The sequence below is a fragment of the Bombina bombina genome, chromosome 7, assembly GCF_027579735.1.
Source record: "Bombina bombina isolate aBomBom1 chromosome 7, aBomBom1.pri, whole genome shotgun sequence".
Classification (NCBI taxonomy): Eukaryota; Metazoa; Chordata; class Amphibia; order Anura; family Bombinatoridae; genus Bombina; species Bombina bombina.
This window is the reverse complement of record NC_069505.1, coordinates 226183970-226208752: the sequence shown is the minus strand read 5'-3', so window position 1 is coordinate 226208752 and position 24783 is coordinate 226183970. Positions and strand designations below refer to the sequence as shown.

At 35.0% G+C, this 24783-nt stretch overlaps 1 protein-coding gene across 1 annotated transcript in view; it reads left to right on the top strand.

Annotated features, from left to right (window-relative positions):
* Positions 1-24783, top strand: part of SOX6 (SRY-box transcription factor 6) — a 786620-nt gene that overhangs the window by 87332 nt on the left and 674505 nt on the right. The window contains exon 3 of the mRNA XM_053720627.1: positions 15770-15840. The gene's annotated coding sequence lies outside the window, so the exon portion shown is untranslated. The remainder of the gene's footprint in view (positions 1-15769; positions 15841-24783) is intronic.

Sequence of the window (24783 nt, the reverse complement as noted above, 5' to 3'; positions counted from 1 at the left end):
CGCATTAGTATATTTAATAGAGTGCCGTAGTTGATAAATGAATGTACATTAGGATCCCTCAGTTTATAATAATGATCCAAATGCATAATTACACAAATACCCATAGTGCCTCTCTCATGGTTATAGGTAAATCCAGGCTCTGTTATTGCCTGCACCCTGTTTGTGAACGCATTTTAAGGGGTCACCTATTACTATGTCCCCTACTGGGTCCTAGTGTCCTTATATTAGACAAAGCATGGGTCTTTTGCAAGCACACAGCTAGATTAAAAGCAAAATGGAAGTGGTAGTTACAGGATTTGGCCAAATAGTGATAGGCCCAGGACCACGTCAGGGTCTTTTCCTCCCTGGGTCCCTAACCATGTGGCTGTTGGATAGGAACCCAGGGAGGAAGAGACCTTGACATGATCCTGGGCCTATCACCATTTGGCCAAATGCTGTAACTAACCCTTGCATTTTGCGTTTAATCTGTCTGTATACATATATATATATATATATATATATATATATATATATATATATATTTGCCACAAAATAGAGAGCACTCTCTGGTCATTTAATAATCCACCTTTAATATAGTGTAAACCTTTTCGGGTTTTACCCGGACTGAGTTATATATACACACACACAAACGTAATTTTAAATAACATTTCAATTTAGTTCTAACCAAATGTACTTCACTCTCTTGGTATCCTTTATTGAAAAGCATATATACGTATCTTCAGCAGCAATAATGCACTACTGGGAATTAGCTGGTGATTTGTGGCTATGCATATATGCCTCAAGTTTTGTGGCTCAACAGATGTGATTAGCTAGTTCCCAGTAGTGCATTGCTGTTCTGGATCTGATTTTAATTGTGTGTTTAACCACTTTATAGGGATTAAACAGAGTTATGTGCAATAATACAATGCTCTTGCACAATCAGTAGTTTTTGTTTTATACTTTATGTCACTTTATCACTCCAGTGTTGCTCCTTCTAAATGTGTTGAAGGCACAACTGCTTGTGCTGCCTTACAAATGCCCACTCCTATCAGTAAGCACTGGATTGTCACTTGAGTGGGTGCAGATACACTCTAAGTCTGTCAAGCTAATATGAGAGTTTATCACTGGATACTTCATTTGGAAGACTCTGTCTAACGCTTACTTTGCTTTAAAAAAGCAACTACACTAGATTTTTCAGATAGGTAACTTTGTTTTTTGTGCTTAAAAATATATATTTTTAAATGATACTTTATAACATTAAGCATTCATGTCCTTTAAATATGAAATGAAAGCAACAGTTAATCCTTAATCTGATACTCTATCAAGTGAAATTGGAAAATTGTAATTACATATGTACTACAACTGCTATAAATATGTAACTGTATTCTTCAGACAAAGTCATGCATAAAATCAGTTCTGATAATGTGCAAGTCTTGCTGGAGGAGATGTTTTATCAGCATTTCCACTGTACACTGGACAATATGTTTCCTTTGGAAAAGTATAAGCCTTAGGGGCCTATTTATCAAGTATGGAGATCGCTGCTGCATAACCTGTCCGCCTGCTCTGAGGCAGACATCGCCGGAAATCAACCCGATCCAATACGATCGGGTTGATTGACATCCCCTGCTACCGACCGATTGGCCCGCGAATCTTCAGGGGGCGGCATTGCACCAGCAGTTCACAAGAATTGCTGGTGCAATGATAAATTCCGAGAGCATATGCTGTCGGCATTTATCGATGTGCAGCGGACATGATCCGCAATATCAGATCATGTCCGCTCGCACGTTCTTAAATAGGCCCCTATGTCTCTCTTTAGGCTGTGATATAAGTACAGAGTCCTAAGATCACTGATGGAGAAATGCAGCCTTGTATTGTAGGTATCATAAAAACATAATATTTTAAATGAGTTTCAATATTTTATATTATGTTTATTTCAAATGATAGATAGACAGACAGGCAGACAGATAGCTAAATAGATAGATTGACAGACAGACAGATAGATAGATAAAAATGTAGATAGAAAGGCAGACAGACATAGATAGACAGACAGACAGATAGACAGACAAACAGGTAGACAGACAGGCAGACAGATAGATAGAAACGTAGATAGACGGACAGGCAGACAGACAGATAGATAGACAGACAGACATACAGGTAGATAGATAGAAAGGTAGATAGATACATATATAGCTATTCCTTTATACACCTATATTCTTTTTTATTTTTCTCACACAAAGAGCTTCTAAATAACTGAAGCAAATGCTTTGCCCTGGGAACATACATTTTTCTGACCATAACGAGCTGGAATTAGTGGTATTTCAGCGGTATTTGTGTGCACCTGTTTCATTTGCGAATTCCATCAGTTTTTCCGCCTGACCATTTGCAAATGAAAGCTGCTGAAATTCCAGAACTCACGTTATAATGTAACAGTATTTCTTTAGCTATTACTCAGTGCAGATTTTATCACACTTTGATAGACTTGTTATTTAATTGTATTATCTTTGTGATAAAATCCAGACTTCTTCGAACTAGAATATCTTACAGTTTGCTATTACATGCTGGTTTAATTATATTACAGCTTGGAATATATCCCTTTCCTTTAACCAGGATAAAATGAACATGTCTTGGATATAAGGATCTACACCTTTATCTTTCATTTATAAAGCACAATCATACCCCCCTGTGCATTACATAATAAAACAGACTTGAGCAGAATTCCCTGTTCTCATTGGAGCTTGCAACCTTAAAGGGACATAAATGTCAACATTAAACTTTCATTGTTAAAATATGAAATTTTGAGAGCCGTTTCTATTTAATCCTACTATTAAATTCACTTTGTTTTCTGGGTATACTTTGTTGAAAAGCATACATAGGTAGGTTCAAGAGCAGCAATGCACTACTGGGAGCTAGCTGGTGATTGGTGGTTATGCACATATGTGCCTTTTGTCATTGGCTCACCAGATGTGCTCAGCTACCACCCAGTAGCACATTCCTACTTTGGAACTGACTTTAACTATGTGTTTAACCTCTTTACAGGGGTTAGACACATATTTATTTTCAAGCAATTGTAAAATGAAGGTGTTAGGTGCTAGAGTCAAACAAGCAGGTAATTATGCTTAGCTAGAGAAAAGAGCGACAGTCCAGATGTAGCTTGCACCCCCCTTCTATTTTCCTGATCTTAATCCAAATTCTCAATAATTAAAGGAACAGGAAAACTCCCAAATTGTCTTTCATGATTTGAACAGAACATACAATTTTAAACAACTTTCCATTGTACTTCTATTATCAACTTTGCTTCATTCTCTTGTTATCCTTTGCTGAAGGGACATCATTGCACAACTGGCAGCGAGCTAAACACCTCTAGTTAGCCAATCACAAGAGACAAAAGTGTGCAGGCACCAATCAGCAGCTAGCTCCCACTATTGTAGGATAAGTGCATATTCTTTTTCAACAAGGGATATGAAGCACATTTGAAAATAGAAGTGAATTTAAAATTGTCTTAAAATTACATGCACTGGGGTCAATTTACTAATGTGAAAGAGGACATGATACAAGGTATCATGTCCGCTGCACATTAATAAATGCTGACAGCATACGCTGTCGGCATTTATCATTACACTATCAGTTCTTGTGAACTGCTTGTGCAATACCGCACCCTGCAGATTTGCGCCCAATCGACCTCTAGCAGGGGGTGTTAATCAACCCGATCGTATCCGATCGGGTTGACTTCTGTCCTCTGCCTCAGAGCAGGCGGACAGGTTATGGAGGAGCAGTCTTTAGATCGCTGCTTCATAACTACTGTTTCCGGCGAGCCTTCAGGCATACGGAGCTTGATAAATTGACGCCTCTATCTGAATCATGCAGTTTAATTTTAATTTTTCTTTCCCTTTAGCACATTTACAGAACCATTTTTCACTTATTAAATTATTAAACAAAAAGGACTTGATCAGCTTTAGACAATTGAAGTACTTCAATTTTTTGTAATGTAACAATGTTTTTGTGCATGACCAAAACATAATGAACTTGCACCCTTCAACATATAAGATAATAGGAAGCAAAACCACCAGATACAAAGCTTATTAATAAGACCATTTACACTAATACAAATGACCATATCGGTATCCCAATAAAAAATGCACTCTATTGATAATGCCCTTAAATAAACCCCTTAAAAACATACACACGTATCTCTAGGTCTTGAGCACAACAGGATATGTCACTTATTAGCATTAATACACGACTCTAACCTGTGACATAATCACTAAACTCCGTTTTGTCTGTTTGAATGATGAAATTGGGATATTAATGATACAGATAATGATTTTGTGTTGTTTTGGGGAGGTAACAATTTCAGACTTCAGAGGTATTAATGGCAGAACTATTTAATGGTTGGTTTCACACTGAGAATACCAACAGGTTCAGAAATCGTTATATACCAAAAACAAGAGCAAGGTTGTGATTCAGCCCATAATGAGCTATTGCAGACGCCTGTTGTGAGAATTATAGACGCTTTATTTTGTGGGTTTCACTCTAGTTTTTTGCAGCAGATTTTCTTGTTAAGCACTTTTTTTTCTTAGACATATATGTATGTTCTGTGTAATTAGAATGCATTACAAGTGCCATTGTGTACAATACCTAATAAATTATATGTAAGCCATTGTTTTTTTATTGCTTTGACTGAGCCAGCGCCTTCCTGTTGGTGGTTCCTGTATAAATTAAGTTTGATTTATAAACTTTTTTTTATGTAGCCCTGATGAAGGTCCTTGCTGGAGCAAAACATTAGTCTTTTGTATATTTCTAAATAATTTTCTTCAGGAACATGGAACATTTTGCCATTTGACCTACAGAATCTTGGGAGTCAAACTTTCCACTTGTGCATTTGAGTGTCTGGGGCATATTTATCAAGGTCCGTATGGAGCTTGATGCCCCTGTTTCCGCACGAGCCTTCAGACTCGCCAGCAACAGAAGTTATGAAGCAGCGGTCTAAAGACCACTGCCAGATAACCTGTCCGCCTGCTCTGAGGTGGCGGACAGAAATCAACCCAATCGAATACGATCGGGTTGATTGACACCCCCTGCTAGCGGCCTATTTGTCGCGAATCTGTAGGGGGCAGTATTGCACCAGCAGTTCACAAGAACTGCTGGTGCAATGATAAATGCCAACAGCGTATTCTGTCGGCATTTATCGATGTGCAGCGGACATGATACTCTACATCGTATCATGTCTGCTCGCACATTAATAAATTGACCCCTCTGACTGCATATGTTGGTGATATATACTTGGTAGAGTGCCAGTGGCATTACATACATGATAATATTACTATGAATATTCAAAATATTTTACAATGACTGTACTTAAAATTCTCATTTTTTCTGTTTGTTCTTTGCTGCATTATTTAGAAAGATGCATAGATCTTCCTTATTTAGAGCAGAGATAAAGAACTCAGTATCCCCAGGGGACACAATTATACTGATGCTTTCAAGCTTTACTGAAAACCAAAAACAAGGGGCGTCTAAGCTTCCATGTCTTTATATCGGGGAATCCTTCAATGCCCTCGTCTAGGGTCATCCACGAGTAGAAACGGTTTACACAGTGGACTTAAAAAAAATTAAATAAATTATATATATATATGTATTTCTATGAGTGTTGTGTTTGTGACTGTGTGTCTTTAAGGGTGTATGTGTGGAAGGGTGTGTTTATTTGTGTGTGTTTAAGGATGATGGGTCTGTATGTGGTAGTGTGTACTTGTGTGTATGTGTCTGTGTGTTTTTTCTGTGTGTGTTTGTTTGATGTTTGTTGTTTGATATTTGTGTATGTGTGTTTGTCTGTGATATTTGTGTGTGTGTATGTTTGTGTGGGTGTGGTAGTATATATTTATGTTTGATTCTTGTGTATGAGTGTTTCTCTGTGATATGTGTGTGTGTGTGTATGTAAGTTTGTGTGGGTGTGGTAGTGTATATTTATGTGTGATGTTTGTGTGTGTGTGTATGTTTGTGTGTATGTTTGTGTGGGTGTGGTAGTATATATTTATGTGTGATGTTTGTGTATGTGTGTTTGTCTGTGATATTTGTGTGTGTATATATGTAAGTTTGTGTGGATGGGGTAGTGTATATTTATGTGTGATGTTTGTGTGTGTATGTGTGGTAGTGTATAGGTATATGTTTGTGTCTGTGCACATTTGTTTGTCTATGTATTTTGCATGCATATTCCAGTGATCTTATAGACCATTTCTAAACTAAAAACACTCTAAACTGTAATAACACAATGCAAATATTTTCACACCATGCCAAATAAAAAATAGCACATATTTTAAAGCTTACGTGCCACTTAATATTTTACTTAAAAATAATGTCAAGTCTAGAGTTAGTCACTGCAAAACATTTCTTTGAAAAATACATTAAACCACTTTTTATAATTCCAGCTCTGCAAATCCTGACCACTGCTCGAACAGTGTAATTTTGAACATAAAAGAAGTGAAATTACTATGTGAATCAGAGTTTAATATAGATCACCAATGCGCAATACACTGCTTTATATTTATTAAATCAAGGTTTAAAGCTGCACAAAAACAGTTAATCTAGAACGGGCACTCTAAATCTGGGTGTCAGTTCGCAATGGGGTGCCCCAGCCCTCAGGTTACCCTGTTAAATATAAGGGCTGTAGGTTTAAAGTGACATGGCAGTCCAAATTAAACTATTATGATTTAGATAGAGAAGCAATTTTAAGAGACTTTTTAATTTATTTCTATTACCAAATTTTCTTTGTTCTTTTGGTATCCTTTGTTGAATAACAAATCTAGGTAAGATTGTAAGTTCCCACGGGAAGAGGGTCCTCAATTCCCCCTGTATTTTCTGTAAAAATGTGTCTTTTGTTGTATTGTTTCTCCATTGTACTTTTATCCTTGTACCTATGGGCAGCGCTGCAGAATCTGTTGGCGCTTTATAAATAAAAAATAATAATAATAGTAATAATAATAAAATAGGTAGGCTCTGTAGCAACAATGCACTACTGGGAGCTAGCTGTTAATTTATGGCTGTACATATATATGCCTCTTGTTATTGACTTACCAGATTTGTTTAGCTAGCTCCCAGTACTGCATGTTTGCACTGGAATTAACATTAACCTATTTTAATCCACTTTGCAGGGGTTAAACACATAGTAAACTGCAAGCAATAGTGCAATAATAAAATACTCTAACAAGTTTGAGAAATTTTACCACTTTTATGTCACTTTCAAGGTGTGAAAACCCTCACAGTATATTTTTTTAATTATTAGAAGGGACATTAATTTCCAGTATAAAGTGATTAAGTGTAAGAACAATTCATTACCCATGCATTGTATATTAGTTTCCTTTTATTTTTCTTATTTTGTGCTCCTGCAGTCTAGCTGAAGGGCATCCTGCCCGCTTAAAGGGACAGTAAACACCTTGAGATTTGTAAAGAATATGTGTAGTGATGCATAATGAAACAACTTTACAATATATTTTCATCATTAATTTCTCCCTATTTTCAGGTAATGTACCTTATACTAACATGATCAATGCTAGCCTTGTTGTCTGCAGACTAAAGCACAGATTGGCTCCTCCATATAAGGCAAATGGTGAGTGGAGTTTGGCTTTTGACAGATGTTAATTTTTTTATAAAAACTTTAAGACTTGGCTGATGTGTTATTTTATAGCAATACATAAGAAAGGTTTACTGTCCCTTTAAAGGAACTCGTTAATGCAAAGATGACGTGTTCTAATGGGTGTGTCATTTTTGCATTATTGACCCTAGATAATTATGGGGATGATCCCAATCTTGTGCTTGTTTTCAGCAGATAACGATTCCTGAACAGTATTTACAGTAATCACAAAATATGTCTGCCATTAATACCCCCAAACTCAAAATAGTTACCTCCTGAAAGCAACTCAAAACCATTATCTGCTTTGTTAATACCTTGGTTTTATAATTCACTATAAACAGCAAAAATAAAATATAAACAACTTGCAGTGGGTGTTCCAGCTAACCTCGTCAACAATGCAAAATTGTCAGCTTCTAAGTAAGTTTTTAAAATGTTTTATACTGTATTTTTATATCAGTATCGGTGCATGTTCTTCTTTATAGTATTGTCTATTACATGCAGTTATATGAAAATGTGTGTACACTGTCCCTTTAAGCCTGTTGTTTGCTTTTTCAGGACTGGAAAATCTACATTTCTCAGAGTTAAATTACAGAAAAAAGAGGCAAAAAAATAATGAAAGTGTATTGCAAAGTTATTTTAATATGCACAAATAAAGGGATATGAATCCCGAAATTGTTCTTTTACGATTCAGACAAATCATACAATTTTAAACAACTTTCCAATTTACTTCTGTTATCTAATTTGTTTGTTCTCTTGGTATCCTTTGTTGAAAAGTTTGCTTAGGTATACTCAGAAGCTGGGAGGTAGTTGCTGATTGGTGGCTGCACATATATGCTATTTTTCATCGGCTTACAAATGTGTTCAGCTAGCTCCCAGTAGTGCATTGCTGCTTCTTCAATTAAGGATTTTAAGAGAATGAATCAAAATTGATAATGGAAGTAAATTTTTAAATATGAATTCTTTATCGGAATCATGAAATAATGGGTTTTATGTCCCTTTAAGCATTTTATATTAAAATCTCAGTGTTTACTATCCCTTTAAAGTACTACAGATTTCATAGGCAGATGCCTTTCTCGAGTTTAATTGGTCATTATTTTGTAGTTAATGAGTTTTGTGTTGTTCTCATTATTATGTTTTCAAAACCCCATTGCCTTTATCTAGCGATGCTGACATCAAACAAGAAAATGTTTGGAAGTGGTTTGGTTGTTTTTCAATGTGAATGTTAATGATATTGAGACGTTGCCTGAAGGGGATTTTCTCTGAAGAGGTGTTTTATGAATAACTGCAAGCTTTGCTCTACATCACTGGATGTGTTTAACGTCTGTTTGTCTCTTTACGTTTGTTGGCACATGAAGCCTCCAGCGCGTCTGAAATCTCTTAAAGGGACACACTTCTCCAGAATTGTTAGATAATCCCTTTATCACCCATTCCCTAGTTTTGCATAAGCAGCACAGTTATATAAATACACTTTTTACCTCTGTGATTACCTTGTATCTAAGCCTCTGCCCCATTATTTCAGTTCTTTTGACAGACTTGCATTTTAGCCAATCAGTGCTGACTCATAAATAATTCCATGAGAGTGAGCACAATGTTATATATATATATATGACACACATGAAATAGCACTGTCTAGCTGGGAAAAACTGTCCAAATACACTAAGATAAAAGGCAGTCTTCAAGGCCTTAGAAATTAGCATATGAGCCTAACAGGTTTAGCTTTCAACAAAGAGTGGCAAGAGAACAAAGCAAAATTGATTATAAAAGTAAATTGGGAAGTTGTTTAAAATCACATGCCCTAGCTGAATCATGAAAGTTTGATTTTGACTTGACTGTCCCTTTAAAGGGAAAATTGCTTTTTTATGTTCTCAAAAGATTCTTTGAATTCTTCTCGATTCTGTATACAAACGCATTCATTTATTAGACAAACTTGATTACAAAGCCCACATGTGTTGTTTATTCATTTGCCTGATACAAACCTTTATACAAACCACTTGGGACCAGAAAAGGGTTGGTTTTTCAGATTAGTTGTGAATATTTGTATATTTGCTGGGAGATGGGACCAAGAGGCCCAGTTATCAAGCTCAAGCTCTGAATGGAGCTTGTAGGGCCCGTGCCCAGCAGTTATGACGCAGCGCTCTAAAGACCGTTGCTCCATAACCCTGTCCGCCTGCTCTGATGAGGCGGACAGACATCGCCGCAGTTCAACCCGATCGAGTACGATTGGGTTGATTGAATCTGCAGGGGGCGGCGTTGCACCAGCAGCTCACAAGAGCTGCTAGTGCAATGCTGAATACGGAGAGCGTATTGCTGTCTGCATTCAGCGATGTCTGTCGGACCTGATCCGCACTGACCAGCAAATCCTTATGTACCTGTTAGAATACAGCTTATACGTTCATCCTAAAGGTACTTTTATATCATTTATACCGGTGTATTATTATTAATTATTTTTTTTAATGGCTGTTTTTGCTCATTAAAGGGATAGGAAAGTGAAAATTCAACCTTCATGACTCAATTTTAAACAACTTTCCAATTTACTTCTGTTATCAATTTTGCTTTGTTCTCTTTGTATCTTTTATTGAAGAGCAAAACTAGGTAGGCTCATAAGAGCTTAGGAGAGTGCATGTGTCTTTGTAACATTATTTGTAGCTTTATTATACAATGTTGTAAAACTCTGCTGCCTTAGAGTACTAAAGACACGTGCACACTCCTGAGCTCTTATCAGCCTACCTAGTTTTTCTCTTTAATAAAAGATACCAAGAAGTAAATTGAAAAGTTGTTTAAAATGTCTGCTCTATCTGAATCATGAAAGTTTAATGTTGACTTACTGTCCCTTTAACTTCTATTTTCAAATGTGCTTTGTTCTCTTGGTATCCCTTGTTGAAAAAGAATATGCACATATCCTACACTAGTGGGAGCTAGCTACTGATTGGTGCCTGCACACATTAGTCTCTTGTGATTGGCTGACTAGATGTGTTCAGTTAGCTGCCAGTAGTGCAATGCTGTCCCTTCTGTAAAGGATAACAAGAGAATGAAGCAAATTTGATATTAGAAGTACAATGGAAATTTGTTTAAAATTGTATGTTCTAGCCAAATCATGAAATAATATTTTGGGGTTTCCTGTCCATTTTAAAACTATCTCCTGTTTTTTTAAGGTAATGCCAATGTAAATGCAGAAAGAGCATACCTGGTTGCATTATCTGTACACAGAGTCTAATAGTTAAGTATTGAAATGCTAATTAAGACACAGGGGCCGAATTATCAAGTTCTGAATGGACAGACATTGATAAATCGGCCCCACAGTGTTCAATGAGAAAAAACAGCTATTTCAGATACAAGAATATCTCTCTCTTTACACCCCCCCCCACTCAGAAGCAAATTTACAATGTTATCTATTGTTTACTTAGCTTTTCTACAGAGCAAGCAAACATATTCATATTTTCAGTATAGGTGTTGTGTTATATAGGCAAAAACAACTATTTCAAAGGACCCAATAAAGGTAAAGGAACTGTGTGGAAACAATGTAATACAGTCCAGCAAAGAAAATAAAGAATTGGGAACATATTAAAGTGGAAGAAAATTGACAGCACAATGTCCCTTTAAGTATGATGAAACATACCTGAACCCTACAAAATTCTACACTTTGATTGGCTAGCTCATTTACAGCAAATGATCAAAGGAACATGAATTCCATCTGGCTTTTCAAGATGTGTATCTCTAAACTACTTGTGATTGTGCTAATATAATGAGTGTAACATTAGTATTGTATGCAGATGTAATGTAGCGCTGGATATGCTATGGATATATAATATGGCTTTAAAAGTACAGTAACACATTGAGATTTTGATATAAAATGGTCAATTATGTGTAGTAAATTAATTTTTCCAGTGTTGACAATTGGAAAGTCACATGACCGGCTCGTATGCATAACCCTGCCACATATCTGTTCCTGATTGGCTTCAGCAGAAATGATCAGAATAGAAATTGCAAAACAATTATAGTTTTGGCAACATAATGACTGTGCTTGTCTACTCCAAACAAGGATAGTGCTCAGTGGAATTTTAATACTGAAAAACATTTGCTGCAAACAATGTTAAAGGGACATGAAATCCAAAATGTTTCTCTCATGATTCAAAAAGAACATACTATTTTAAACACCTTTCCAATTTGCTTCTATTACATTCTTTTGGTATTCTTTGTTGAAGGAGAAGCAATGCACTACTGGGAGCTAGCTGAACACATTGAGTAAGCCAATGGAAAGGGGCATAAGTGTAGCCACCAATCAGCCAGCTAGCGCCCAGTAGTGCTGCTCCTGAGCCTACCTGGGTATGAACACGGAAGAAAAATTTGGAGTTTCATGTCACTTAAATTCTTACAAAACATTTTCAGACTCACTGACTGCAGAACATATTGTAATTAGCAGGAGCCTGATGATCTAAAGCTCTGCTAAGCTCTTCTCTAAGTCAGTACTGCAAGGTCCCCAAAGACGTTAAAATAAAGGCAAATTTTACTTTGTGAGCTGTTTATTTCGCTATGCAGTATCTTGATGTAAAGGAGAGATACGCATTGCAATAAAAAACTAAAGATAAAAATCCTGAAAAATTGTGCTTGATTTATCTCCTTGCCTTTTAAAGAAACACTAAATTAAAAATGAAACTTTCATGATTCAGCAACTTTCACATTCATTCTCTTTAGCACACATTTTGAGGCACTCCTACTGAGCATGTGCAAGAAATCACAGACTATACTTAAATGCATTTTGTGATTGGCTGGTAGCTGTCACATGATGCAGTGGGAGGGAAAATAGTACTAAATGTGTTTGCATTGTCTTTTTAATATGCATTTACTGATTATGGCATTCTGCTGTGTGTAGTGGTCATATAACAATCTAGAACATAAATCTCAAACTTTGTAAAAAATACTGTTAAGATTTTTCTTTACGAAAATTAATATGTAGTTTAAAATATGCAAATTATAAACTAAATCAAGGAATGGGTTAAAACCATCCAAAGTGTTCTGATTTAAAACAGTAGCAAAGCATTTTTTTAAGCTTTAGCAAACCTTGTTTTTCTGATCAAGTGAAAGAAGCTCAGTTTCTCTCCAACAAAGCTCCTTTGTTCCCAGACAAGCTAAAAAACATGCTTATGTTTAGACCAAACAATAAAATAAACTACCTCACTGCCCCCTGTTCTGGGGAAAGGAAATCATGGATATTATTTAGCAGCAGACAGTCTTTCATTGTGCCTGTTACACATATTTAAGGAAAGCCCTGCAGGTTTTTGTTTGCTTGTGCATCTGTTACCTTTTGAGCCAGAACTGTACTTATCGTGCAGTAGAACGTGATTCTATAACTGTTACGGAGTACTGGTGATTTAACCAAATATTACACGTTCACACTTTAGTAACATCATATTTATTAGGCAAATCATTTCTTTTTATTTCATTATGTAAAGTTCACTTGAGTTGTCATAAACAATACACTACTTCTAAGCTGCATGTTTTTGTCTGTTGTTACTTAAGGGATATGAAACCCAAAAATGATCTTTTGTGATTCAGACAGAGCATACCATCTTAACAAAAGTATGCAGAGCAACAATACAGGATGAAAAGTTTTACTCTGTACCTGTGCTATATAATTTTTCTACTTCAGACATGTTCACTAAAGAGACTTACACTGTAAGTCCCCCATTCATAATATGAGGACTGTTTCTCGATTTACATATTTAATAACAGACCTAAATGTTTTGCCATGGGCGTTCTCTCTCTCTCTCTCTCTCTCTCTCTCTCTCTCCCTCTCTCCCTCTCTCTCTCTCCCTCTCTCCCTCTCTCTCTCTCTCTCTCTCTCTCTCTCAGTTTGAAATTTCCACTAGTCCTGGAGTAAGAAATTGCAGCAGAGAAGTAAAACAATAATAATATATAGAGAATTTTGAGTGAAAGGGTTACATTTTAGCTCCTCAAGTGGGAAAAAAATGACACTATATGGCTCCTTGTGTAAGGAAAGATTAAACACAAAGCTACAGAATTTTGCAAATAAATAATGATAATAATTATAATAATACCCCTGGTTTAGAGTCATATGATAAGATCTTTTATTAGGATTAGGAACATTAGGATTTTGTATTGCAGGAGAATATTCTCAGTGTTTAAGTAATGATAGAAGCCTTGGTTGTATTTTTATTCAGTATCCTGATTGTATTTCACTCATAATGACATATTCCTGCCCTTCCTACTGTGTTGTGTTGCTATGGCATTAGGTACAGGACAATAAGAGCATAGCCTCTCATGCCACTGGCCTCCTAGAAACAAATTATGTGCAAATTAGTAGTCTTGGGCTGTGACAATAGTTCTTGGCCAGTTGCAATTAGTTTCATGTATAGTTAGAAAACCGTTTCCCATCCCTCTAACATTGGGTCCCCTCTATACCAAGTGGTTCTTTTTTGACAAAATAACAAAACAAAACAAAACAAAACAACACTATTCAAAAAAGAAGCCCAATAGGGATACATATATTAAATTAGAATAAGTATGAATATGAATACAAATTAACCCCTTCAGGACTGTGAATTTCAGAAAAAAACTTGCCCAAAAGAGAACAGAGAACACTCTATTTAAACAGTAATAGAGGCTTGTTGTTTTATTTACCTATCAAAACTATATATTTGTTTTTAAGTAGACAACTCAAGGTATTGATCTAGGCCCATTCTGGTATATTTCAAGGCCACTGTTTCTTTACCAAATGGAATCATATTAAATAAATCATTAGCGTTTTCACAAACAAAGGTTTTTCACTGAAACTATTTACACAGAACTACTGCACAACCAGTTACACATGGTTATAAAAGCGTATGTGGTGTCCCCTTTGTTTAGAAATAGTATACAGTACATGCATGTCTTTGTCATTGTTTTTTTTAATATTTTTTTGCTAATTGCAGCTGCACACCACACTTCTGAAATTCACGAATTCACGACAGTGAAGAGGTTAATCAGGTAGTTTGAGAGGTTAATTTTAGCTGTATTGTACAGATTTCCCTCCCACCTGACGCTTCACAACCCTGATACTTAGCTGATCCCTCCTAAACAGCTTTCTTCACTCCCTCTCTTCCCCCCACTGGTCACCACCATCTTAGGCAATGGTATCACCTACCCACCTCCCTGATCCCCCCAATCAGCTCTCTGACCCTCCCCACCTTAACAAAATGCCACCATTTTAGGTACTGGCAGCTGTCTACCAATGCCTAGCTTGTAGGTTTTTGTAAAAAAAAAAATTTAATACAATTATTTCCCCCAACCTTGTCACTGATGCCCCTCTGTTAGGGAGATGTCTTCTGCCTCTGGCTGCAGTCTTAGCTGTCAGAGCTGACTGCTGGGACTACAACATGAGACAGAAGGTAGGACATAGCAACTACGTCAACAGGCTACGCTGGGCAAAGTACCCTGTGATGTAGTAGTTACACCCATATGGCTTAAGGTGTTAAGGTATATGAAACACCCACAATTTTTTCATGTTTCAGACAGATCATGTGATTTTAAACAAATTTCCAATTTATTTCTATTATATAATTTGCTACATTCTCTATGTATCCTCTGTTAAAGGGCATACTTAGGTAGACTCAGAAGCAGCAAAACACTAACGGGAGCTAGCTCATTGTTGTCATTTGCTCACCGATATACTCAGCTAGATACCAGTAGTGCATTGCTGTTCCTTCCGTAAACTATACCAAGAGACTGAAGCAAATTAGATAATAGAAGTAAATTGAAAAGTTGTTTAAAATTGTATTCTCTATCGGAATCATGAAAGATTAATTTGTGTTTCATGCCCCTTTAATAATGCAAACTGTATGTGTTGTGTGTTGTATCTACTTTGTAACAGTCTAGCAGTGTAATGGTGTTTTAAAGGGACGTGAAACCCCCACATTTTCTTTCATCATTTAAATAGAGCATGAAGCATTAAAAAAGCTTTCAATTTACTTATGGAATTGACTTTGTTCTCTTGCTATCTTGTTGAAAAGCATGTAGGTAGGCTAAGGAGCATGCATGTGTTTGTATTTTTGGCAGCTGATTTTCAAGAATACTTTTAACAATAAAAATGTGGATTTCTTGTCATTTTTAAAGAATTTAACTAGAAGAGTAATGTACTCGCTAATCTATTATTGTTCTTTTTAATTGCAGGTCACTTTAATGAATTCACAAACCTTTTACCAGTGATTTTTGGGTGTCGGGGTTGGTTTTCTTGAGTATTTGTAAGTATTATTTTTCTTTTGACTATTTTATTGCCAAGTACTGTGTTTAAAGTATATAATTACTTTTTTTTTGTCACTTGTGTGCATTACATATTGTATTTGGCAGCAGGAAATCATGTTGTGTCCAATAATAAATGTAGATAGTTTTCCAGCAGATAAGAACAACGTTTCATATCTATTGTGCCCATTTTCTTCTCAGATTTTTTGTTCTGGAACAAGGGTCTATTCTTAATGTAATTATACAAATATTATTAAGATTAATGGGTCTTTAAATCAGTTGTAGGGCATAAAACACAGTATCCACCAAAAAACTTGGGTTTTTAATTAAATTCAGGTCACATAAGGAATGAGAATATTTCACTTAGTACAGACAGAAACAACTATAAGCACAGTTAGCCATCATATTTAGTGCCCTCTTACAATGATTTAACAAATGTATTTCTTTTTGGGGAGGCTTAAATGTGAACTAATTTACTTTTATTTCTAAACCATTTTCCAGTTTATTTTTCTACAACTTATTCACTTTATAAAAAAAATGTTCCCCTATGTTTTCCAATGCCTTCTTTTTTCCTTGTATCAATTAATTATGTTGCTGATCATATAAAATCTATTCTGGGGTGTAAATGGAAACTCGGGCAAATCAGGTTTTCAGTGGCTTAGCTCCTATCTTGCTGTCCCGTATTATACAGTCCTCATAACAAAACTGTAGTAGAGAGGAAGGAAACATTAGTATCAGTAAGTTGCAGACAAAAGGAATACAGAGGATATTTTGCCATAGTTAGTTAAAATTGTGTCTTAAAGAGATTTTTTACTCAACATTTTTCTATAACCCACATAAAAGAGCCTCATTTAGATGTGTTGATTTTCTTTTCTTTTTTGTTTGGTCTGAAAGGTGTGAATTGAAATTGGCTACATTTTATCAGAAAGTAACATAGAACGTTCAGTTCTTTAATTCTCATTGGCTAATCAGTACTTCTTGCTAAAGCTGATTGGCTAACATTAACTTCAGTCACTGTGCATCAGTAATAATTGTGCAACTGATACTGCTGCATTAGATTCAATTTAAATGTAAACTACGTTTACTCTCTCTTGTTTAATGCAAAGCAATATCATTATATTTAAATGCTTCTTTTTCATAAGGATAACTTAATGTTTTAACTACAAGATCTATTTGCCATTTTTTTTTGTTTTAAGATTTACCCAAAAACAAAATAATAAAATCAAGAAAAACAGGGTAACACTATCGTCAAGCAGCTCTCTACTGTAAATACATTTTGTCATTCTGTTTAAAGATATTGTCAAAGATCATAGCACAGATGGAGGGATATAATATGACTCTTTATGATTCATTAGTTTGAGTAGGTCATATAGAGCTGACTCTTTGCCAACACGTGTGTCCCTGATAACTTATAGCACTGGTATAGGATTCTCTTTTTGCTATCAGTCTTGCATCTTTGCCATGGCCAGGTTTGCATTGCACTAGGGATTAACTTGTAATCACAGTTGGTTATTGGTTATTCCAAACCCTTCAACAGTTCATTCTAGAGCCAAAGGTTTAGTAGTAAAATCCCTTATAAAAGTTCCTTTTATAGCATTGACCAAAAGCAGATGTTACCCGAAAATAAGCTGTCAAGCAATATAAGTCAGCTGATGTAACTGAGTCATGGTTATGCCAAAAATCATGTAACATGAGGTAAGCTGAGGGGAACGCAACATGATCCTCAGCTAGGTAGAGAAACACTTGCTTACAGGGACACAAAACACTTTGAGACTGTAATATAAAATGTTTACTTATGCATATGAAGAATAACCTTGCAATATACTTTCATTATTCATCTTGCCTCATATTTCTGTAGAAAATTGTGACTTTTCCAATTCAGAGAACTGGAAGTGCTCAGTGCAGAATTTAGTAGCCTAACCCATCAGCATGTGTGTGCCTGACTGTCTTCAGTAGAGGTGACAAAATAAAGTACTGCAAAGCAATGCAAGTTTTGCTAACAAATTTCAACTGGTTACAGTTGCTACTCCAGTAACCAGTCCTGATTGGCTCCTCCAAATAGGGAGGTGGTGATAAGAAGATCATAAATCCAGAGAGTTTAGAATGGGATCTTTTCTGCTAAACTCATCTAAAAACTGGAAAAAATGTATAAGATACTATAATAAGGGCATGATCAGTTATTTTGTTTTACGACCACTTTTATAAAGTTAATTCTGTTATCAGCACCAGCATTAAATCTAAATTTATACCATATGGATTTAACATTCATAATACATATGTAACAATGTTTTATTCATTTCACGTTATTCTCCCAAAAGAGATTAACAGCAAAACATGAAAGTAGCATTAATAAATAAGATATTCACAGAAAAACTTTATTTGTCAAACCCAAGAAAGAAGAGTGTGTAGTGCAATCCCCCCTGAGGAATACATATTTTGGAAGGCTTTACCTCTATGAATGTAAATATTGTTATTCAATATTTGTGTGTATGTATATATATATATATATATATATATATATATATATATATATATATATACTACAGACACACATATATATAATATATATTCAATTCCAAAGAGGGATTTGTAGTATATATGTATGGAACAGCTGTACATTTAAAAGTATATATAATTCTTTAACTTGTATTATTTCAAAAGATGGCTCAAAATATTAAACAATACGGTTAACCTTTTTTATTATTGCAGAGGAAAAAGGTCAATTACATCTCTCTAGCTTTAGCACGATTCATCTAAAAATATGCATTATTCTCTTTTATAGTTTTATAATTTTTCAGGCCATCCAGGAATTCAAAATATATTTAATGGTATTTCAACTTTGTGTGCATAAATAATCTTTTAACAGGCAGTATTATGGCCTCTATAATGTCTCCTTATTTATAGCCACAGTTGTCATGTGTTTGTTGGGATTGTGATTTTATATTTTCTACTACCGGTAATTACTTTTTGTCAATTTAGACCAGTTCTCAGAACAAAGTTGAATTGGTACCAATGTTGTAATTTTGTTACAAATAAAAAAAGTGGAACATAACATCAGATAAATATATTACATTGACAAAGTTATCAAATCACAAACTTACTCCCAGTAGTGAAGGATATGTACATATTATTCTTCAAAAAGGATACTGAAAGAAAAAAAGTAAATTTGAAAATAGAAGTGAATTTAAAGAGAAAATGACATACTTTTTCTGAATCATTAATGTCTACTTTTCCCTATCCCTTTAATTCTTAGAAAAAAAGATGCTTAAAATGTTCATCCTACAATTATTTAAATATAACAAAAAGAATAGGGCTGCAACTAACGATTATTTTCATAATCGATTCATCGTCCGATTGTTTTTTTCGATTAATCGACTAATCGGATAAAAACAAATAAAAACATTTTTTCCTTAAAATAAAAGTCACACACTGAGTTTTACAGATATAAAACTACAGCTTTACATTAACACATATGTTTGTCTACATTTAAGCAGCAGAACACATTTATTATAATTAAGCAAAAGAAAACCACAAACTGCATTGAAAGAGGTAGAACTAGAAAGATGCAAACTATCACTGTTTATAACATTCTATTATTCATTTTCCCAGAAACTTTGTATTGAAATGCAAAAATGTCAATGGGTCCACATGCTCCTGGCTGAGCTGATTCTCTTTTTGCAGCTATTTTGCCAGCAGCAGAGAAGAGGCGCTCAGATGGTGTTGAGGTGCCTGGGATGCATATGTAGGCTTTTGCCAATTTCACAAAGGTGGGATATTTATCTTTGTTAACTCTCCACCAATGCAAGGGGTGTCTTAAAGTAAGCCTGGACTTCATTTTAACTTAAAATATCTTGAATTTCTATATGCAATGGTAAATAACCAGCTATAAGGCTAGGGAAAAATATCTAGTCTGTTCTTAAAATAACAGATATATAATTTTAGAGGTTGAATCTGGTACATATTGCAATTAATTAAAAATCTAAAAACAATTTTAATAAGTCAAAAGTGCTAAGGACTATGGGGCATATTTATCAATGTGCGAAGTAGCGTATCATGTCTGCCGCACATTGATAAATGCCGCCCCCTGCAGATTCGCAGCCAATCGGCTGCAAGCAGGGAGTGTCAATCAACCCGATCATATTCGATCAGGTTGATTTCTGTCCACGGCCTCAGAGCAGGCGGACAAGTTATGGAGCCCCGGAAACAAGGGGCATCAAGTTCCATACAGAGCTTGATAAATATGCCCCTCTATATCAAAATAGGACAAAGCCGTACACTAGAGTTGGGCGATATGGGCAAAAAAAAATTGTGATTTTCTTATAAATGACTATAACACCTTAATTTTTCAATAACATTTTTATTTAAGACTACATTATCTTAATGTACATGTTTCTCAATGTCCAATACACTCTGAAAGCATACAAATACAAAGTACATATGTGTGTGTATATATATATATATATATATATATATATATATATATATATATATACACACACACACAATTATATATATATATTATATATATATATATACACACACGCACATATATATACAATCACATACACAGTTACACACACATATATGTGTAAATGTGTGTGTGTATATATATATATATATATATATATATATATATTATTCTTTTTTAAAACATTTTATCTTGACTGATAATGAGCCCTGCTCCTGTGCAAGAATCCAATACAGGCATATAGCAGTAGTGGTGGGGGGCTGCTCCTTTCAGAAATGCTGTGCCTTGCTGATATCAAATACATTGTAGATGCAGTTAACCCAGCAGCTAGCTAGCAGAGGGGACTGCAGTTTTAGCCTTTTTGGCAGCCATGGGGTTAACTGCATCTGCTATGTATTTGAACCGTTTCTCAGAGAGCAGGAGATTGTTTGGGAGGTTCCATAATGATTACATACCCTAAGTTTCAGACTGCAGACGCCCCAAGGGGGAAAAATAAGTAAGTGGCTTTCCCTCCTCTTCAGTCTTCTGCATGAGCTCCGCTTTTAGACTTCTATAGATTGATCGGCTGCTACTGAGATCACAAACCGAAAGTGAAAGTGAAACAGACATTTTACAAATGTGTGCTAAAAGCAACCACTAGATGGAGCTGGTTTGCAAGAAATCACATACAAATCAATGCAGTACAGCCACATCTGAGGATTATTTTTTTAGCAACAAAATGCGAACTCTCCCAGTTTTTAAATCGCAGTGATTAATCGTGGTTTTAAATCGCATATGCAATTAATTGTGCAGCCCTACCATACACTTATCTATACAGTAAATATATGGCAAGTGATCCACTAATAATTGTGCAAACAGATAATAGTGCACATCAATTCAAATAACAACTCTCATCAATCTAGGGCTAAGTGTTAATACCAAGCTTGGCACTATATCATGCAAAGCATAGTCCCAAATCACCTGATTTATTATAAACAATCCAAATGATGACTCCTATTATTTCTGGGTTGCACATAAGCCAGGCGTAGTTGTAAACTTATACTGTCCTGAAAAAGTGTAAAATAAACTTCTGTCGACGTCCTTTAGGCTAAGGGCATAACCATAAAGCACAATACCATGTGCAGGAGCTCATTGGAGTGAAGCATGCTTTGCACAGACCAACTAATTGCAAACCAACTAATGGATAATGAGATTCGTTGACAACTATTTTCATAATCGGTTAGTTGTTGCAGCCCTAAATAAGAATGTTCATTATTAGCAAAACAAAGGCTAAAGCATGTTCAAAATTAATACTTTATCAATTTGCCTGTACAATAATTATATTTTTACTTAAAGGGACACTCTATTCCCCAATTTTGCATAACCAACACTGTGATTAATATACTTTTTACCTCTGTGATTACCATCTATCTAAGCCTCTGCAGACTGCCCCCTTATCTCAGCTCTTTTGACAGACTTGCATTTTAGCCAGTCCATGCTGACTCCTAAATAACTCCACGGGAGTGAGCACACTGTTATCTATATGTCGCAAATGAACTAGCACTGTATAGCTGGGAAAAACAGTCAAAATGCACTGAAATAAGAGGCGGCCTTCAAGGGCTTAGAAATTAGCATATGAACCTACATAGGTTTAGCTTTCAACAAAGAATACCAAAAGAACAAAACAAATTTGATGTTGAAAGTAAATTGGAAAGTTGTTTAAAATTGTATGCCCAATCTGAATCATAAAAGTTTAATTTTGACTAATTGTCCCTTTAAATACCAGCCCTTTGATAATACGTTATAAGGAAGTGTAATAGAAAAGAAATACATGTTTGTAATAAATAAATAAATATTTAGAAACCATATTAGGTCAATAATTTTGATAAGTAAAAGCAAAGAGTGTGCACGCTGGAAATAGGTGTGTTTCAGATTTGCCAACCTCCTGATTGCATTTTTTACCACATATGCAATCGAATTAGGCTATCCAAAAAATACAAAGTGTTTGGAAGTGGCGCCAGTCAAGGCTCTCTGAATATTAAGAAAAAAGTGTATGCTACGATGTGGATATGTAAATAAAGCAAATTGCTACAGCTGTTAGTTTCTGAGAAATAAAATACAATTTATTAATACATTAAATAATAATCAAAATCATTTGGAAAATAAAGGTTCAGTCGCTGTCTACAAAAAATTCAATCAATCACTATCTAAAAACACCGGTGTCTAATCTAAAACTTCACTGACAAGTACGATTTAACCAATTTAATAAAACAATCCTTAAAATTAAGTTATAAGAAGTAAAAAATTGGGCAATGATAATAGCATCACACACTGTTCATGTCTTTACAAATACCGTTGGCCAAGTAAAGATTGGGGACTCAGACTTCAAGACTTGGTGGTCTGAGTATCTAATTCTTCAAATGTGTATTTTTGCAGAGTAAAAAATACTAGAGTCTGATGTATTAAAGTCTGATGTATTCAATGCTGAGGTCAGATTGCAGACAGCAAGTTTCTATCAATCAAGCAAGCAAATAATTCAGTATCAAATACAGTTTTTGAATTTTAGCGGTTGTTTAAGCAGCTGTTCTCAGTTCTCTTTCAATCTGCCGCTTTAGTAAGCTTTACAATCCTCTCCTACCCGGAGTTCCGGTATGGGAGGTGGCAAGCTACGGTCACTCGCCTATGATCCTGCAGTGTTTTCTTAAAATAAAGTTGTATCGCTGTTTATTTTCTTCTAAGTGTGCACACTTACAGTTTTTTGGTCTTCACTCCTACTGTCTGCTCAGCGTTGCGTTGCAATATTTCCCCTTGTGCTGGCTTGACGGTCCTGGGAGCCACACAGTATCTGTGTCTTTTCCAAGTGAACTGGGTCCTGGTGTGGTTTCTACGCGTTTCAGCTCTCCAGGGAGCCTTTGTCAAGATCAATCAATAATTTTGATACATCATATTTCTGATATATGTTATATATCTTTGTTCAAGTGGTCTCATGTTTAACATATTTATAGCATGTGATATTGCCAATATTTTCATGATTGTTCAGAAGACACTAAAACTCATGAGCTTTAATAACTAGAAAAATATGCCACATAATCCAAACCATCAACAAAAGGGTGGAATAGTTCCATAATAAGGTATATGATGTAAAGCAAGATTTATTTAAGATTATAAACCCCACTTTCTTATTTAGACAAATGTATAGTTATTATTATAAATTCTGTGTTTTTGTTACTATTTTATTTTCATTTCAAAATCAGAATGAAATGAATCATTAGCAGCATTAATATAAAGTGATATTTTACTCAGTTTTCTTCTATAACCCATATGAGAGCAACAGCTAAATATATTTATACATGTTATGCATATTACTTAAAAGATAGAATTTAGAATTATTAAATATTTATTATTATTATATTGTAAAAAAGCTTTATTTTATATTTTATTTTACATTATTTTTATTTGCAAAGCGCTGACAGATTTCACTTTATAATGTTCTGTACATTGTATATTGCTAAATGGGATTTTGTAGCTATACGTAAAGACTTGTTGCTAATTTCACTAACCTAAATTGGGCACCTTATATTTGCATAACAACATTTATGTTGCTTTAACCATTATGTGAAAAATATTTATAAAATTTTTTGTTCAGACATTCATTTTATGACACACTGAGTTTCTCACAATGCTACAAATGTGGGTTTGTGATTATTTTACTAACATTTTAAGAAACCAAATATGTAGGTGGAAAATCTAAGTTGGAAACACTGTCTCCATTTATACAACACTATCCTCTTCTTTGGTTTGCTTCCTAAACATTTGTTCTTGTATAATTTGTATAATAGACAAGTATAATTTAGAACTTCCACTACTTAATTAATTTATGCACTCTTTTTTTTTAATTAAATGTACAAAATCATAAAGCTCAATATTTAAATTTTTGTTATTGTAAACAAAAATAAATACAAAGAATATAAACATATTTGTTTTGCCATAAACATATTATAGCTATGTACAGTCAACCAGATGATGGTACTAAAACCTAGAATATCTACATATAATAAAGGCACAGAAACAGTTATGCCTATATACCTAAACTACAAATCTTTTTTGGGGCTATGAAAGACATACTCAGTTTGCTGAACACTTAGTAAGTCATATTGCAGCTTTATATTTCATAATAATATCACATAGAGCACAAACGGCTAGATTACGAGTTTTGCGGTAGCTGAAAAAGCAGCGTTGGCCGGTCCCAACGCTGCTTTTTAACGCCCGCTGGTATTACGAGTCTTGCAGGTACAGGTGTACCGCTCACTTTTTTGGCCAGACTTGGAAATACCGCAAATCCACTTACGTCAATTGCGTATCCTATTTTTTAAATGGGACTTGCATAGCGCCGGTATTACGAGTTTGCCAAAAAGTGAGCGGTAGACCCTCTCCTGTCAAGCCTGGTACCGCATTTTAAAGTCAGTAGTTAAGAGTTCTACACTACAACGCCGTAGAA